Here is a 17,122-nt window from a genome sequence, read left to right as displayed (position 1 = left end):
TGACATCTCAAATGACATCACTGATGACATCACTGATGACATCATCCAGTGATTGTGTGTTTTTATGAAAATTATATATTTTTTATATTTATGTATATCTCAAGGTCAAAGGAAGAATAAATGGGTATATAAGTGTCTAAATGGATACTTTTTTGGGGAATTTTTTTGTGTAACTGACTGTTTAAGTGTATCATAGTGAATACATGGCTTACTGAGTAATCTTTAAATATTTAAATATCTGTATCAGTTTCTTACTTTGTGTATAAGTGGCTGCATGGGTTGGTGAGTAGCTACATGAGTGTCTATATAGGTTATTAGTTGGTTTTTTATCACTATGAGTGTCTGAGTTTCTGTATGGTTCGGTGGGGGGTATTACTTAGTGCATAGGTGCATGAATGAGTGACTCACTGTTTGTATGTGTTGAATACAGCATGTGTGCAGGACTGTATGGGTGGATGAGTGTGTGCATGGGTGTGTTAGTGAGTGAATGACTGTCTCAATAGTGTCTTTATGAGTAACTACATATGTTTTAAACTAGTATATGTGACTATTGGTGTATATAAGTGAGTATATGTGAGAGTGAGAGATTGGAAGAGTTCCTGTATGAATAAGTATGTGTTTCTATAAGTGATTGTTTAAAAGAGTAAGTATATGTAAGTTTCTGTAGAAGTAAGTGTGGTGGTGTGTGTATAACTGTATATGCAAGTAAATGGATGATTGATTCTTTATTAGCATGAGTGACTATGTGTGTGAGTTACTCTATGGATGAGTGGCATTGTGTAACGGGATGTACAGGTGTATGAGTACATATGATGAGTGAGTACATGTATGAGTGACTGTAGAGGACTGTTGGTGAATTACTGTATGTGTATGTGGTTCTTAGAATTACTGAATAGGTTGTTGTAACTGATATTGATATGTTCATTATTTTGAACATTTTAGTTTCTATTTTTGAATGTGTGTTTCAATGGTTATATTAGGGGGAGAGGAGGTCTGCCACTCTATCACAAGGATGATGTCATCAGTGATGTCATCAGTGATGTCATTTGAGATGTCATCAGTGATGTCATGAGTGATGTCAGTGACCATGTCATGAGTGATGTAATATGTGACGTCATCAGTAGTGCATTGCGGGCGCGCGAGTTATAGTTAGCTGAACTAACTATAACGGGGGAATTTCAATGGTTTTTTACGAGTGAAATGTCCAGCTAACTATAACATGTGTGAAACCTTTGGTTTTTTCATTGAATTTCTAAGGTTTTTTAAATGCTAATTCCTAACTATAACGTGTGTGAAACCCATGGTTTTTTCAGTGAATATATATATAAATATATATATATATACACAAAAAAGAAGCAGAGAACTCTAGGTAGTTCTTAGGTGGAAAGCAGCTCCTGTATAGAGCACTCTCAACACCAGCCACACTCTAGGTCTGCTCACCTCAAATGTCTGATTTTCTATCAAAGTTTTTAAGCATTGGATTAGCACAGTGCCATCCACGCCAAGATAGAAAAGGACAAAGTATTTTGCCATTTCTACAGCAAAGTCTTTAAGCAAAGGACTAGCACAGTGCTGTCCCTGCCGAGCTGCAAAATGACAAAAGCCATTTACCACTCCAGGCACAGTACCACAGCCTTGAACTGGAAAAATACCAACCAAGCCAACCTGAAATGAGTAAAAGCAACCCCCAACACAGTGTTTCGCTCTAATTAGAGCTCTTCAGAGAGGTATAGCTTTGTCCAGACACAAGGGAGCACCCGGTGTAAGTCCAAGAAATACACTTTCAGGCATAGAGTGACTAATAAATTATGCAAAAAAGAAGCAGAGAACTCTGGGTAGTTCTCACGTTTAGGTGGAAAGCAGCTCCTGTATATATATATATATATATATATATATATATATATTATTATTTTTAAGGAAGCTTACCTGAGCCAGTGTTGGCCCCCCTTTTTTATTTAATTTTTTTGGGAAGGGGGCCACGCAGCCCACAATCCTGAGGCTGATATTGCCCCGGACCCCATCCCCTGGGAATGGCCACATCGTTGGGGACCGCGGAGGAAGCCTCAAGGCCACCGTGGTCCCTGCCGGCTCCTCGCCTCCTGCGGGAGCCAGCATTGCTTTGGGCAGAGGGAGCTGCAAACATGCAGCACGCCCTGCCCAAAAGCAATTCTGTTTCGCTTCATGGAAGCGAGAACATTTTCAATGCTCTTGCTTCCATGAAGCAAAGCAGAGTTTTCTATGGCTTGGCAGGAGCAGTGCTCTTGCCAAGCCATAGCAAACTGCAATGTCCCGGGGGTGGGCACCCGGGACATTGCTGAAGCCAACCCTGGGGGGTGGCGGTCCCCAGGGCCATAATGGGCTCCTAGAGTGGGGGCCATGCGCCCCCCCCCTCCAATCTACATTTTAGCCCCGGGAAGGTGGTGGTCCCCGGGTCCGGGGGTCTGCAACGAACACCTGCCTTTACTTGATTTTTGCCCGGGTAGGTGGTGGTCTCCAGGGCTGTGGGGGAGGCATGTGGCCCCCCACATTACATTAAATTAGCCCCAGGGATGTGACAGTCCCCAGGGCTCCGTGGGGGGGGGCTGGAGCGCCCCACTCATCTTTTAATTTGTGCCCAGGGGTGTGGCGGTCCCCGGGGCTGCGGGGGGCCATATGGCCCCCTGCATTACATTTAACATATTTAGCCCCAAAGAGGTGGAAGTCCCTGAGTCTTAGTGCGGGTGCATGAGCCCACCCCGCAAGTTCATTTTAAAAGCAAAGTCCTGGGGAGATGGCAGTCCCCGGGGCTGCGGCCTGCATTTAATAAACATAGCCCAGGGGAGGTGGTGAGCCCCAGCATCTATTTTAATGATTGCCCCCGTGACCTGGCCCACCCGTGGGCTTAATGAAAATGAAGCGCGGGACCCCGTGCTTTGTTTTTTTTTACATTTGGGACCCCCTGAGCAGGCCTAGGGGGTCGGGTGTCTCTACCCTGACCCCTTTTCTTGACTTTTTACATTTTTTGACCTTTTTTCTTGTTCAACCGAGTCACAAGATGGCTGCCAACACTTCCTGGTTTGAAGTGTTGGCAGCCGATCAGATCGCAGGCACGAGATCGGGAGGGTTCGCAGATCCTCCACGGCCATATTTGTATATCACAGATAGCTTTACATTTCTCAGGACCAAGAGCCACCTTTCTGCCAAATGTGGTGTAATTTCATTCAGCAGTTCGGGCTGTAGCTGCTTCATCAGTTTCCTATGGAAATTAACATGGAGAAAAAGCGTTTTTGGACACCCCCTTTTTCTCGGCCCCCGCATGACGAATCACCCCCAAACCTTCAACACAGCAGCTGATCTGACCGCCCAATTAGTTTTGAAAATTTTGTCAAGATTCGTTAAACAACGCCAAAGATATTGGCAAATAAAAAAACGCTCTTCCTATGGAAACTAAGAGTTTTTTGACTTGCATATTTCTTTGGTGCCGTTTGACGAATCTTCACTAAATGTTGTAAAGGAAGTGTCAAAGTAAGTTCTGTTGTGCATGGGAAGATTCAGGGTGATCCGTTAAGTGGGGGCTGAGAAAAAGGGGGTTAAAAAAGGGCATGTTACCATTTTAGTTCCTATAGGAATGCATTGTCAAACGTAAAGCCCGAACTGCTGGACGGAATTACACCAAATTTGGTGAAAAAATGATGTTGTTACACAGATTGTGCTTTTTGGTATTTCTTTTTTTTAAAGATTTTATTTGTCAAAATAGCACATATGATGCAGACCTCTGAATCCCAGAGACAGCTGCCGCATGTAAGATACAAAAATTGACTTTGACCATTTTGCATTTTTAAAGACAGGAGAATATGAAAGGCAATACAAATAAAATAAATCCCTGCAAACAACCAACTTCCCCACCTCTCACCCCACCCCCCCAGCGCACCGTCTCCTTATTCTGGAACAACATATCACTGACCCAGACTGCCATTAATCTACACAAGAGCTCAACATCCACAATACCATTTTCTGCTGAGGAATTACGAGCCACACATAAGGAAGTGCAAGGAATGGGAGAGGCCAACAGGTTACTCTGGGTCTCAGCCCCAGCCCCCCTGTGGCAGCTCCAGCTCCAGGCCTCGATAATCCACCCAGCGCCTCCAGATCTTATAGTGCTTCCGAGGACACCATCTAGCCTAAAAAATGGGGATCTCTAGGCCCATACAAAAGTCAAGACCATTTTTCCAAATCGAGACCGAGGGGGCAACCACCGCCTTCCAGGCTCTAGCTATATCTCTCTTCGCTAAGGTAAAGCCTAGGAGCATGAGATGTCGCTTATAGATGTTGCCCCCGATCCCTTCTATCGCATGAAGGAGAACAAGCTTCGGTGAGTGAGGAAGCTCCCACCGCAGAACATCAGAGAGGCAGGCCAGAACCACCATCCAGAATCTTGCTAGCGCTGTGCAGTGCCATATAGTGTGTATCAGGGTCCCTTCTTCATGCCTGCAGCGGAGACACACCGAGCAAGCCACCAAGCCCACCCTCCAGAGCCTAACCCTGGTAAAATAAACCTGATGGAGGTATTTAAATTGGATAAGATGCAGGCTCACTGCAATAGCCGCCCCACCCGGGGAAGCCAAAGGTCTGTCCAGTCCTCTTCTTCCATCTGACCCACATCGCCCTCCCAGGCCTCCCTCAGACGTTGCAAAGAGGGGGAACAGTGTGTAACCAGGGACTGATAGATTTTGGAGATCTTATGGTCTAGGATGTCCCCCATAAATACCTTAGCTTCTACCGGGCTAAACTCCGGCAGCGATTCCAGACCCTCCAAGTTAGGAGCGATAGCATGCCAAAATTGCAAATATTTAAAGAACTGAGTCTTTGGCATCTGGAAAGCCGTCTAGATGTCTTGAAAGGATTTCAAAATCGTGCCGCAGAGTAGATATCCCGATGTTGTCCCAATTGCAAAACCCGGAGAGACTCAGCAACTGCTGAAAGCGGCCGTTGTGCCATAATGGGGTCTCCCGAGTCAATCTATTCCACCAGCCCATCTTCTGCAATGCCTGCCTCCAGAGCTGAAAAACAATCCGCGTGACAGACGGAAGGAGACGCCTCAACGGAGCAGAATAAAGAATAGTGTGCAGAGACTGGTCTCCCATGCAGCGCCGCTCCACGGCGTACGCTGGGTCTGCCCTGTCTCCATAACACCACTCGTTTAAGACAAGTAGATGCTATGCAACATAATAAGACTAAATATCGGAGGTTGCTAGCCCCCCGCTATACGCAGATAGGAAGCACGTCCGGATCGCCACCCTCACTGCCCCACCATCCCAAAGGAACTTTCCCAGAACAGAATTCACCTGCCAGAACCACCATGGGGGAATCGGATAGGGATGATTTTGTAATTAATACAGTAGTCGCGGGAGCGACACCATCTTAAAAATGGCTGACCGACCGTAGATGGACAGGGGCATGTGGGACCAGGTCTTAATGTCCTCACGCACCCACTCCTATACAGGTGCAAGATTTCGCTCCCAGACCGTGGTTGGAGAATCGGACAAATATACACCCAAATATTTCATGCCCCCTTGTACCACTTGTACCGATGATGCCCAAGAACCGAGCTCGCCCCGACCTCCCAACACCCACAGGGTGGACATCCGAGGGTTCATATATAAATCGGACGTTTCCCAGAAGATCTGCATGATGCGCAACAGCTGAAGTCCTGTTCGCTCCAGGTTGGTAAGAAAGAACAAAACATCGTCAGCATGAAGGGCGATGCGATCGGACAATCCATGCGCCCATTCAAAACCGGACACCTGAGCGTCCATTCGTCCCCAAGCAGCCAAGGGTTCCATTGCTAGAGCGAAAAGATATGGGGATAGCGGACACCCCTGCCTGGTGCCCTGCCCAATAGAGAATGCAGAAGAAACAAAGCCCGCCACTCGCACCGAGGCCGTTAAGTCAGTATATAACAGGGTGAGGTAGGACAGGAAACGCAGTCCAAAATTCAGCCTCCGCAGGAGCGCAAATAAATAGACCCAACTCAAGGAATCAAACGCCCTGTCCATATCCGCCAACAGAAGCGCAGCTCGTTCCCCCAGTCCCTGGATCGTCGAGACTGCCACATGCGCCCGCCTAATATTATGGCGGGTTGCACGCTGGGGCATGAACCCCGCCTGGTCCGGATGTACCAGCAAGGCTATGTGAGGGCGGAGGCGGTTCGCCAATGCCTTAGCTAATATCTTGGCCTCCACGTTCAGGCGATACGAGGCGTGGTGTTCTGGCAGTCTACCGGGCTTATGAAAAACTACTATCTCCGCATGTCTCCAGTCACTGGGCAGACACCACCATTTCCTGACCTCCTCCACCTCCCTGCGGTAGTGGGGTCCCAGCTGCAGAAAATATTTTTTAAAGAATTCGCATGGAAAGCAATTAGGGCCTGGGGCCTTGCCAGAATTAAGATCCCCCAGGGCTGCCCCCAGTTCTTCTTCAGTAAACGGGCCTTCCAATTCTTCCCTAGCCGCATCCGAGAGGGCTTTCAGTGGGAGATCGTCCAAGAAACGATCAATAACTTCCGCTGGGAGGCATTCCATAGGGGCATATAACTGAGCATAATACTCTGCAAAACTACATGCAATAGCCGACACCCCTGACACAGGTAGCCCATCAGATCCCAAGACACCTGGGAGGGCCTGGGGGCGAAGCAAACCCTGACACAATCGGAGCAGCATTTTACCAGATTTGTCGCCCCATTGGTAGATCCTACTACGAGTAGCGAGCCAAGCCTGTCGAGTCTCATCTAAGAGGATATGAGAATATTCCTGCTGCGCTAGCAGTAACTGATGTCGAACCAGCCGCCCACCCTCTTCCCCGCCGCGCGCCTTCAACTCAAGAATAGTAGCTTCCGCTCTAACCAGGGCCTCTCTACGTAGTCTTCGGACCGCAGCGCAAAATGAGATGTTCACCCCCCGAATGGTGGGCTTTAAGGCCTCCCAGAGAGTCCCAGCCCCCAAGAACGAACCTAGGTTAATGGCCAAATATTGATCAAGGGCATCTTCCATTTGTTCCCTGTAATCCTCCTTCTGAAGGTTCCAGACTGATAGGCACCATCGGAATGGCCCACAGGCTCGCCCGGCTCATATAGTAAGTGCCACTGGAGAGTGGTCAGATAGTACCCGCGGGAGAATGTCCACAGTCACCACTCTGCTGTCAAAGACCCGTGGGATGAACAGATAATCTAGGTGGGAAATAGAACCATGGACTGCCGAAAGATACGTATAGCCCGTGTACTACCATGCATCCTGCGCCAGGGGTCGACCCAATCAAGACTCATCACTAAGGAGTACAGTTTAGTAGGATGGCGGGGCTCAGATAGACCCCCCGAACTCCATCTATCTCTGGCCACATCTATCACATCGTTCCAATCCCCTCCTACCACCGCAAGGCCCACAGGGTCAGAATTTTCGTGCCAACCCCCAGGAAAGAGGCGGGGGACATAGACGCTCCCCAGTACCAAAATCTCGCCCCCAACCATGCCCTGTACAAACAAGTACCTGCCCTGAAGATCCCCCCAAGTCTTAACATGTGTGTATGCAACCCTACGGTGTATTAAGACAGCAACCCCTCTGGAACCCCTCACAAACCCGGAATGAAAGACCTGTGTAAATCCGAAGCGCTGGAAGCATAATGCCTTAATCCCCATGAGGTGGGTCTCCTGCAACAATAATACATCTGCGTGGGCACGCTTGGCTGACTTCAGAATAACCCCCGTTTGGTCATGTCGAGTGCCCCTCTAACATTCCAGCTAAGGACTCTAATAAGACCAGGGGCCTCCCATGTGCCAACAGACATTCCTACTCCGTGCAGGTCCTATACAGTACCTGGCAGCATCAAGAATCTTCCGCAAAACGTAACAGAGTCCAGAACACAGGTAGACAGTGCAGAAACCCCACAACCACCCCCCCAAAAACACAACCCAACAACTCCCCCCCCCACCCTGTACCTCCAGAACAATGAAGTACCTGTTGCGGCAGGCAGAGCAGGCTGACCCCAACAGGAGGTCCCACCCCTCACCCGTCAACCGATCCCCAAGTCACAGCCCATTGTCTAGTGGCCTCCTCTCCTTCTGTGGAGCCCCACAGAGAGACTGGCCTACATACACGCCTCTTCGGTCAATAAAAAATGCTCAAATTCGGAAAGTTGCATGGTCATCCTGGTGTCAGTCCGCTGAAACATGTGGCCGAGAAATTGACCCCTCCCGGGCCGTGGCACCTGCAGACTGTGAGCGACGCCTGGACTTGGAGCGTCTTCCTCCTCTTCCCCTCCGCCCGTGCTGATTCCTGGCAGGCCCACCTGAAGAGGAGTCAGATTCTCCTCCCGGGGGAGAGTGAGGACGCAGCCGCACAGTTTCATCTGTCCAGTGAAACTCCTCCTCCGGTGTGTCAAAGAAGTGGGTGCGGGACCGGTATACTACATGCAGCCTGGCTGGATAGAGTAGAGCATAAGGGAGCTTGAGTTCACGGAGGCGGGCCTTGGCGGCTAGGAACAACTGCCACTGCTGCTGCACTAGCTTAGTATAGTCCGGAAAGATTAAGATGCGTGAGTTGTTGAACAGCAACGGTTCCTTAGCCTGGGCCTGTTTCAGGATGACGTCCCTGTCGTGGTAATTGAGGATCTTGGCGATCACAGGCCGCGGACGGGCACCCAGGGGGGGCTTCTGCATCAGGGCCCTGTGTGCACGCTCCACCACAAAACAAGTCGAGAGTTCCCCAGGGGGGAGCCAGCCCTCAAGCCAGTCCGTAAGAAACCGCTCCATATTCCCCTTTTCGCAGTCCTCCGGAAAACCAACAAAGTGCAGGTTGTCGCCTCACGCCCTCCCCTCTGCATCTTCCACTCTCAATGCAGGCCCCGTTGGGTAGTCTCAAGTGACGCTACTTTCTGCTGCAGTGTGGCGACCACATCTTCCACGCCCGAGATTCTTGTCTCTGTCTCTGTAATGCGGGCTACCACATTCCTCAGGTCCTGGTGTAGAACCATTACGTCGGAGCCGACGGCCCCGATCTTGGCCTCCAGGGCGTCTCTGGATTGCGTAATGGCAGCCTTGAGGGCCGCATTGTCTGGTACAGCATTTTGAGACTCCCCCGGACAGCGCCGCCAGAGCCCCCTGGCCCGTGAATTTGTCCAAGGCACTCTGTTTAGTGGAGCCGCTGCCGGGCTTGTCTCTGGTCATAGTGGCCCAATCACTGCCACTGACCCCGGCCGGAAAACCTCCAGGAGGTGGATATGCAGCAGTTCCGACAGAGGTCGGGGTCCCACCCCGACGCCGTCTAGGTGGAGGTAGGCCGCCCCCAGGCCGCCTTTCGTCTGGCCGGCCCAGCTGAGCCCCCAAGAGGCACCCCAGGTACGTGGTCCCCCCATGCGGCCCGACACGGTCGCCGAACCCCTGGTCGTGCCACCCCTGACGAGATCACAAATGGGGGGGAAGGGTGAGCGCCGGGGCCCCAACAAGGACTCATGGGCACTGACCCCAGCGACGCTCCCCACCGCGACCCGACTCGGCCGCCGACGTCCCCAACACGCCTCACCGGCCGTGCCAAGATCAGGAAAATTGCCCCCACCTCGAGTCCTCGCGACTGGATAGTCTGTGGGGGCTGGGAAGGGGAGCACAGTGGACCGCTCCAACTTGACCAGCACACAGGGTCCTCACTCTCCTAATGCCGCTCACACCGGATCCCCCCCATGTGGCCTGACAAGACCACCGGACCCCCAGGAGGCTCAAACACTTAGAGGAGGGGGGGAGGAAGATGAAGGAGCGAGAGGCACAGGCTGCTGTCGGGCCACCCTCCCAAGCAGTGCGGCGGTACTCACATGTTGGCCACCTGATTAGAAGATACCCTGGCTGTCCCGGGAAGCCCCCTCTCCACCAGGAACTGCTCAGGCTGGAGCTGCGGCACCAAGATGGCGGCCAGCCGGCCGCGCCCCGCACTCCCGATGCCTCCGCTACTCAGCACCACGACTCGATCAGGACGCCGACAGTATCCGCTCCCCTGGCTGGGGACCGAAGGACCACCAATGCTGCAGGGCGAGCCCAGCACCGCAAGCCTCAGCCGAGCTCACACAGCTGCCCGCGCAGGGTGCACTCCCTCTGTGGCCGCAGCGGCAGCCAGGCAACGCGGCAGGAAATCCAAGCGACACCGCTCAATTAAGTTAATTCTGTCAGGCGTAGTCTATGGTTCTGTTTTACTTTATTTCACTTTATATATTGTTTCACGCTAACCAAACAGTCTGTAGTGTTTTTTTCCACACTTTTTGAAATACTATTGTAGACCCCAGGATTTCCTATTGTTGATTGCACCCAGTATTGTGGCCAGGCCCTGGGGGTTGGGGTGCCCGGGGCAAAAATAATTCCGGGAGGGCTCCCCTCCCATGTTTTATAAAAAAAATTAAATAAATGGCAGGCCCCGGGGATGGGGTCCCTGGGGCGAAAATCAGGCCAGGGAAACGGGGCCATGCGGACCCCTTCCTTCAACTAAAACATTTTTTTTTTTTAAAGAAACTCCTGGTCCTTGGGGATGGGGTCCCCGTGGCCAAATACAGCCCAGGGAAGGTGGTCACATGTCCCGCCTTCCCTTATGATTTAAAAAAAAAAACTACCGGCATGACACCAGAGGCCCCGCCCCTTTTCTGCAGCACCCTGCAATCGTGCCTCCTTGCATGCTGCTCATTGGGGGATGAAGTCTCCTTGGCTGCTGAAGGTCCTTGGGGGCCAACAAGACCTCTTGTTACCTCCAGTAAGTCCTACACAGCGGGATTGCTGAGAGGGCTTTGGAGGCCACACCCCCTTTATCCACCAATCTGGAAACACACCTCCTGGTGTGTTGCTGGTTGGGGGATGAAGTCCCCTTGCCTCCTGAGGGCCTTAGGATTAAAGTGTACTTCTTCCCCCAACGAGTAGTGTGCCAGGAGGCGCGTTTGCAGAGTGGTGGAGAGGGGGGTGTGGCCTCCAACAACCTCTTAGCAATCTAGTTGTGTGGGACTTACTGGAGGTAACAGGAGGGGTAGTTGGCCCCCAAGGACCCTCAGTAGGAAAGCAGACTTAATCCCTCAACCAGTAGTGCACCAGGCGGCACATTTGCAGAGAGGTGAAAAAAGGGGGGCATGACCTCAGAAGACCTCTCAGCAATCCCACTGTGTGGGCCTTACTGGTGGTAACAGGAGGGCTTGTTGGCCCCCAAGGACCTAGTGGAGCCAAGGGGACTTCTTCCCCCAACCATCAGTGTGCCAGGAGGTGCCTTTGCAGATTGGTGGAGAAGGGAAGTGTGGCCTCTGAAGACCTCTAAGCAATTGCGCTGTGTGGGACTTACTGGAGGTAGCAGTAGGAGTTGTTTGCCCCCAAGGACACCCTTGTGGAACATCTACTCTTGCAGTTACCTTCAGTATGTCCCACACTGCAGGACTGCCGAGAGGTCTTTGTAGTCCCCCTTTCTCTACCACTCTGCAAACACGCCTCCTGACCACTAATAGTTGTGGGATGAAGTCCCCTTGGTTGCTGAGGGTCCTTGGAGCTCAAAAACCCCCTATTACCTCCAGTAAGTCCCACACAGCGGGATTGCTAAAAGGTCTTCGGAGGCCACGCCTCATTTCTCCACTCTCTGCAAATACGTCTCCTGGCACACTACTGGTTGGGGAATAAAGTCCTCCTGGGTGCTGGGGGAACTTGGGAACAAAATGCTCTCCTGGTACTTTCTGTAACTCCTTCCCAGCGGGATGTCTGAGAGCTGGTCAGAGGCCCGTCCCCTTTCTCCACCACCCTGCAAATGCCATTACTAGTTAAAACAAGCATTTGCAATGCAATAGTTCTCGCATTCATGCGAGTTTGAGCTATTGGCATTGTAAACGACAATGCCTTTTATTGATGTTTTTGGTTTTAAAACATAAATAAAAGTCATTGTCATTTACAATACTAATAGATTAAACTCTTGCAATGTAAGACCTATTGCATTGCAATAAAGGGCCTTCTCGACCGCCTGTTAGATTGTAAATACCAGAGGAAGAGACTGGCCTGTGATGTCTTCAAAGTAGTGATAAATAGTGCAGTGAAGAAGATGTGTAAGTGTTGTAAATTACACAGACACAAAGTGTGAAGTGAGAGTTACATATGATCCGCGCTATAAAGTACAAAGTACTCCAACACCTTTCGCTCTGTGATTACACTGTTGTGGCTCAAGAGGAAGAGCGGGGGGGGGCATTTCCTGCCCTCTCCGTGATTTGAGTGTGCAGTGTGGCATTGCGTAATGTCATTGCTATCTTTGGCCTACTAAAAAATTGTGGTAGGGCCCTGGCTTCACCTCCTGGTGCATGGTGGGCTTTGCTTTATGGCAGGCATGGAGTGAGAGAGGGGTGATCTCGGCTGCAGCTCCGGCCTTGTACAGTGCCCCTGCTTTTACTAGTGAGCGAGAGGCACAGGGTGGTGGTATTGGTGGTGGTAGTATTCGTGGCATTGGTAGTGGTGGTGGTGGTATTGGTGGCATTGGTGGTGGTATTGGTGGTAGTGTTATTGGTGGTGTTGGCATTGGTGGTATTGGTGGTGGCGGTATTGGTATTGGTGGTGGTGGTATTGGTGGTGGTAGTGGTATTGGTGTTGGTGGTGGTGGTACTAGTATTGGTGGTGGTGGTATTGGTGGTGGCGGTATTGGTATTGGTGGTGGTGGTTTTGGTATTGGTGATGGTATTGGTATTAATGGTGGTGGAGCTGGTATTGGTGGTGTTGTTATTGGTGGTAGTGGTGGCATTGGTGGGGGCATTGGTGATGGTGGTGGTATTAGTGGTGGTGGTATTGGTGGTGTTGGTGGTGGTATTGGTATTGGTGGTGGTATTGGTGGTGTTATTGGTACTGATGGAGGTGGTATTGGTATTGGTGGTGGTGGGGTAATGTGGTGGTGGGGTATTGGTGGTGGTGGTATTGGTAGTGGCGGTGATATTGGTGGTTGTGGTATTGGTGGGGGTTTTGGTATTGGTGGTTTGGGTATTGGTGGTGGTATTGGTGGCAGGGCCGGACTGGGAACCACAACCGGCCCTGGCAAAGTGCTCGGCCGGCCCCCTCGGGTGCCGCCAAGCTCTGTGCCAGGGCCGGTTTTCGGCCGATTTTGCTACAGGGCCGATTTTGCAGCTATGCTGAAAGAACGGCCCTGTAACAAAAACGGCCCCCAGGGGCCCAAAACCGGCCCCCACCTGTGCGGCGCATCGGGGGATTGCCCGGTGCCCACTACGGCCAGTCCAGCCCTGATTGGTGGTGATTGTCAAGGCTCTTTTAGTACTCACTTATTAGCCGATACACCCAGGAGCAGAATGTAGAGATTTTCCTAATTCCCACCACAGACCTTCCCGCGAGCACCAAAACTACTGGCGTCCGTGCGAACCCTGTCGGGCAAAGGGAAATGGGACAGAGAAGAGACTGCCTGGCTTTCTTTGGTTCTCCTCACTCTCTCTTTTCTTTCTAGCTCTCTCTCTTCCTATTGCTTATTGCGGAGAAACTGTAACAGAAAGCACACCGTTATTACTTTTCTAGTATTCCCTCCTTAACTCTCCTTTATATCTTCCCTTTATACCTTCCTTACACAACTAGCTTAAGGCTTTTGCTCCTCTTCTTTTCTTCTATTCAAGGTATTTACATCTGGTGTCCTGTTATCACAAACAAGCTTAAGTATTTTCTATCACTTAAAATTGCTAAACGTTTAATATTATTACCCTCTCTCACTCTCTCTCTTACTTGTAATCTTCGGTAACAATCATCATTTTCTTCCACAGGAGAGTATACTTGCTGTTCGCTTCCGTCTGTCCTCCAGAAGACACAGGATCAGCAGGAAACCGGTAAGTGAATATTCTACAAACTCTCAACTATTTAACCTATTTAAAAATACTGATGTTCCTGAACTCGAATACTATTTCCCATCAAATTGTCCGACGCTAACGAAACGTACTACCCTCTGCCTAAGCCTAGCAAGAAAATTACTCTAAATCCGTGACTAACTGAACACTGCTGCTACAAAACGCCTTCTCTCTGAAACTCCGTTGGTGAAGTGCGCGTTTCGGAATTCAACCGACGCACTTCACAGCTGGTCTAGAACCCACGCCCGGACCCAGGCGCGAGAAACTAGACTTTTGATTCCTCAAATCTTTCTAATGGGGTGAGACCTTCTTAAGCAGAGAAACATGAAACACTGGGTGTATCTTCAACTGTGGAGGTAGTTTTATCTTGAAGGTCACTGGATTCACTACTTGTTCCACTGGAAATAGACCTACGAAACGTGTTTCGAATTTTCTATTTCCTATTAGCTTTAGATTTCTTGTATGCAACCAAACCCTGTCTCCCTCAGGCAAATATGGTTCTGGTCTTCTCTTTTTGTCAGCACTCTGCTTATAGCGTTCTTTAGCAAGCGCTAAATTCTTTGTGGCAGACTCATGTACCTCACTAAGGTGTTGAACTAACTCTTGTGCCGCAGGCACCGACACTTCTTGGGTGGAAACCACAGAATTTGTATGCCTTTCATAATTCAAGTAAAAAGGAGAATACCCAGTGGAGGCATTCTTTGCATTAGTATGCGAAAACTCTGCGGTCCAAAAAAGTTCTGGCCATTCACCTTCTTTATCCCCCCCAAAAAATAAGATACTTTTCTAGTTCCTGATTGGCCCTTTCCGTTTGACCATCTGTGGATGAAAGCTAGTTGAAAATTGTGTCTCTATGCCTAGTCTCTTAGTATAGGCCTTCCAAAAATGGGATAGGAACTGAGACCCTCGATCAGTAATCAAAACTTTTGGGATGCCATGTATCTTAATCAAACTTTGATTGAGTTGTGTGGCCATTTGTTTTGCTCATGAATTTCCCTTCTGGGCGACAAAATGCTCCATCTTTGAGAAGGCGTCCACCATTACCAAAATTGAGTTGAATCCCTGACTAGAAGGCAATTCCACAATTAAATCCATCGTAACTGTGTGCCAGGGGTATGGGGGTGTGGGCAATGGTCTCAACAGCCCTTGAGGAGCCCGTTTATCCATCTTTCCCATTACACAAATCCCACAGCCTTCTACGTGAACTCCAACGTCTTTGGATAGCCCTGGCCACCAAAACTGTATTTTCAGCAACTCCTTTGTTTAATGGATTCCAGGATGACCAGCCAAAGGACTGTTATGGCAATCTGTCAATACTTGTTGCTGAAGTTCTTGGGTTGGTAGAAACAAGGCCTTGGAATGGAACGGTAACCCAATGAGAATTTCTCAAGCTGGATCCTTCTGAACCCAGTTCCGCATTTCTTCTGAAGTTAAAGCTTCCTTAACCTTGTCTTCTAGAGTTTTCTCAACCGTTGCGTCAATGATTTTTGTTTCTGGAATTATTTTTTGTTCACAAATAAGATTCTTTTTTCCATCCGTGTCAATTTGTGACAATGCATCAGCCTTCCTGTTATTTTTCACTGGCCGATAAGTTATTACAAAATTGTAATCGACGAAGTACAGGGACCACTTAAGTTGATGTGGCATGAGTGTTCTGGCTGATTTCAAGAATTGAAGATTCCTGTGATCTGTGAATACTGTGACCACATGCCTAGCTCCGAGAAGGTAATGTTGCCACTCTTGGAAAGCATCTTTAATGGCGAGGAGCTCCTTATCAGAAATGGTATAGTTTATCTCTGCCGGTTGTAGCTTCCTGGAATGGTACACAACTGGGTGCAACCTACCAGTTTCTTTGTGTCTCTGTGAAAGCACCCCTCCAATGGCCTGCTCAGAAGCATCGGACTCTAGGTAAAATGGTTGAGTAGGATCAGTGTGTAGTAAAATGGGTGCAGAGGTAAAACTCTTCTTCAGAAACTGGAAGGCATCATCAACCTCTGTAGTCAATTGAAAAGGGACTCCTTTTCGTAACAATCTAGTAATGGGTGCCAGCTTCAAGGAGAAATCTCGAATGAATCCACAATAGAAATTTGCAAATCCAGTGAAGCTCTGTATTTCTTTCACAGAGGTTGGTGGAGGCCAATTCAACACCTCCTCAATCTTTTTAACATTCATGGTTAGACCTTCATGTGCAATTACGAATCCCAAGAAATCCACCGATTTCACTCCAAAAGCACACATCCCCAATTTTACATAAAGATTGTTTTCTTTCAGACAGCATAAGACCTTTTTGACCTGATGTTGATGTTCTTCTTCCTCAGAAGAGTAAATCAACATATCGTCGATATAGACGATAGCGCATTGGTCAATGAACTCTTTCAAGACATCATTAATGAAGTATTGGAAGGCTGCTGGGGCGTTATTTAAACCGTAGGGCATGACTTGGTACTCATACAATCCATATTTAGTTCTAAATGCGGTTTTCCATTCGTCTCCACTTCGCACTCTGATTAAATGGTAAGCCCCCTGCAAATCTAACTTCGTGAAGATTTTTGCATCTTTTAGTTGGTCCAGAAGTACTGAAATCAGGGGCAACGGATAACGGTTCTTAATCGTTATCTTGTTTAAGGCGCGATAGTCAATACACATCCTCAAATCTCCATCCCGTTTCGTGACGAAAAACAGTGGAGATGAGACAGGTGACTGGGATAGTCAAATGAATCTGTTTTCCAAGTATTTCTGAATGTAATCCTTCAAATGTTGATTCTCAGCTTCTGTAAGCATGCAAATCTGACTACAAGGAAGATTGGACCCTGGTTCCAGATCGATTTTACAGTCATATGATCGATGAGGGGGAAACTTCTTCGATTCAGATTCACTGAACACTTCAGCAAACTCCTGGTATTCAACTGGTAGGCTCACAGTTTGTACTGCACACACCATCATGTTTCTTTCACATAATAAGGCTGCTGGGTTTTCTTCTTGTTCTTTCAGCTTCTCACCGAAGCAATGTTCCAAACAATAGCTGGAGTTAAACTTCACAGTTCTATCACTCCAGTTAATCATTGGGTTGTGTTCCATCAACCAAGAAAGACTCAATATGATTCCAAACTGCGGGGCATCAATTAGATTGAATTGAATCTCCTCTCTATGACCTTCTATTGAGATGAGTTCCACTACCTCCGTATGACTGGTAATGGGACCAGAGGATACATTTGTTCCACCTACGGCTCTCACTGCTTCACTTCTCTCCTTGGATAAAGCCTTCAGA

The sequence above is a fragment of the Triturus cristatus genome, chromosome 8 (genome assembly GCF_964204655.1).
Source record: "Triturus cristatus chromosome 8, aTriCri1.1, whole genome shotgun sequence".
Taxonomy (NCBI): domain Eukaryota; kingdom Metazoa; phylum Chordata; class Amphibia; order Caudata; family Salamandridae; genus Triturus; species Triturus cristatus.
The sequence above is the reverse complement of the archived record's forward strand: the minus strand, read 5'-3'. Positions refer to the sequence as shown.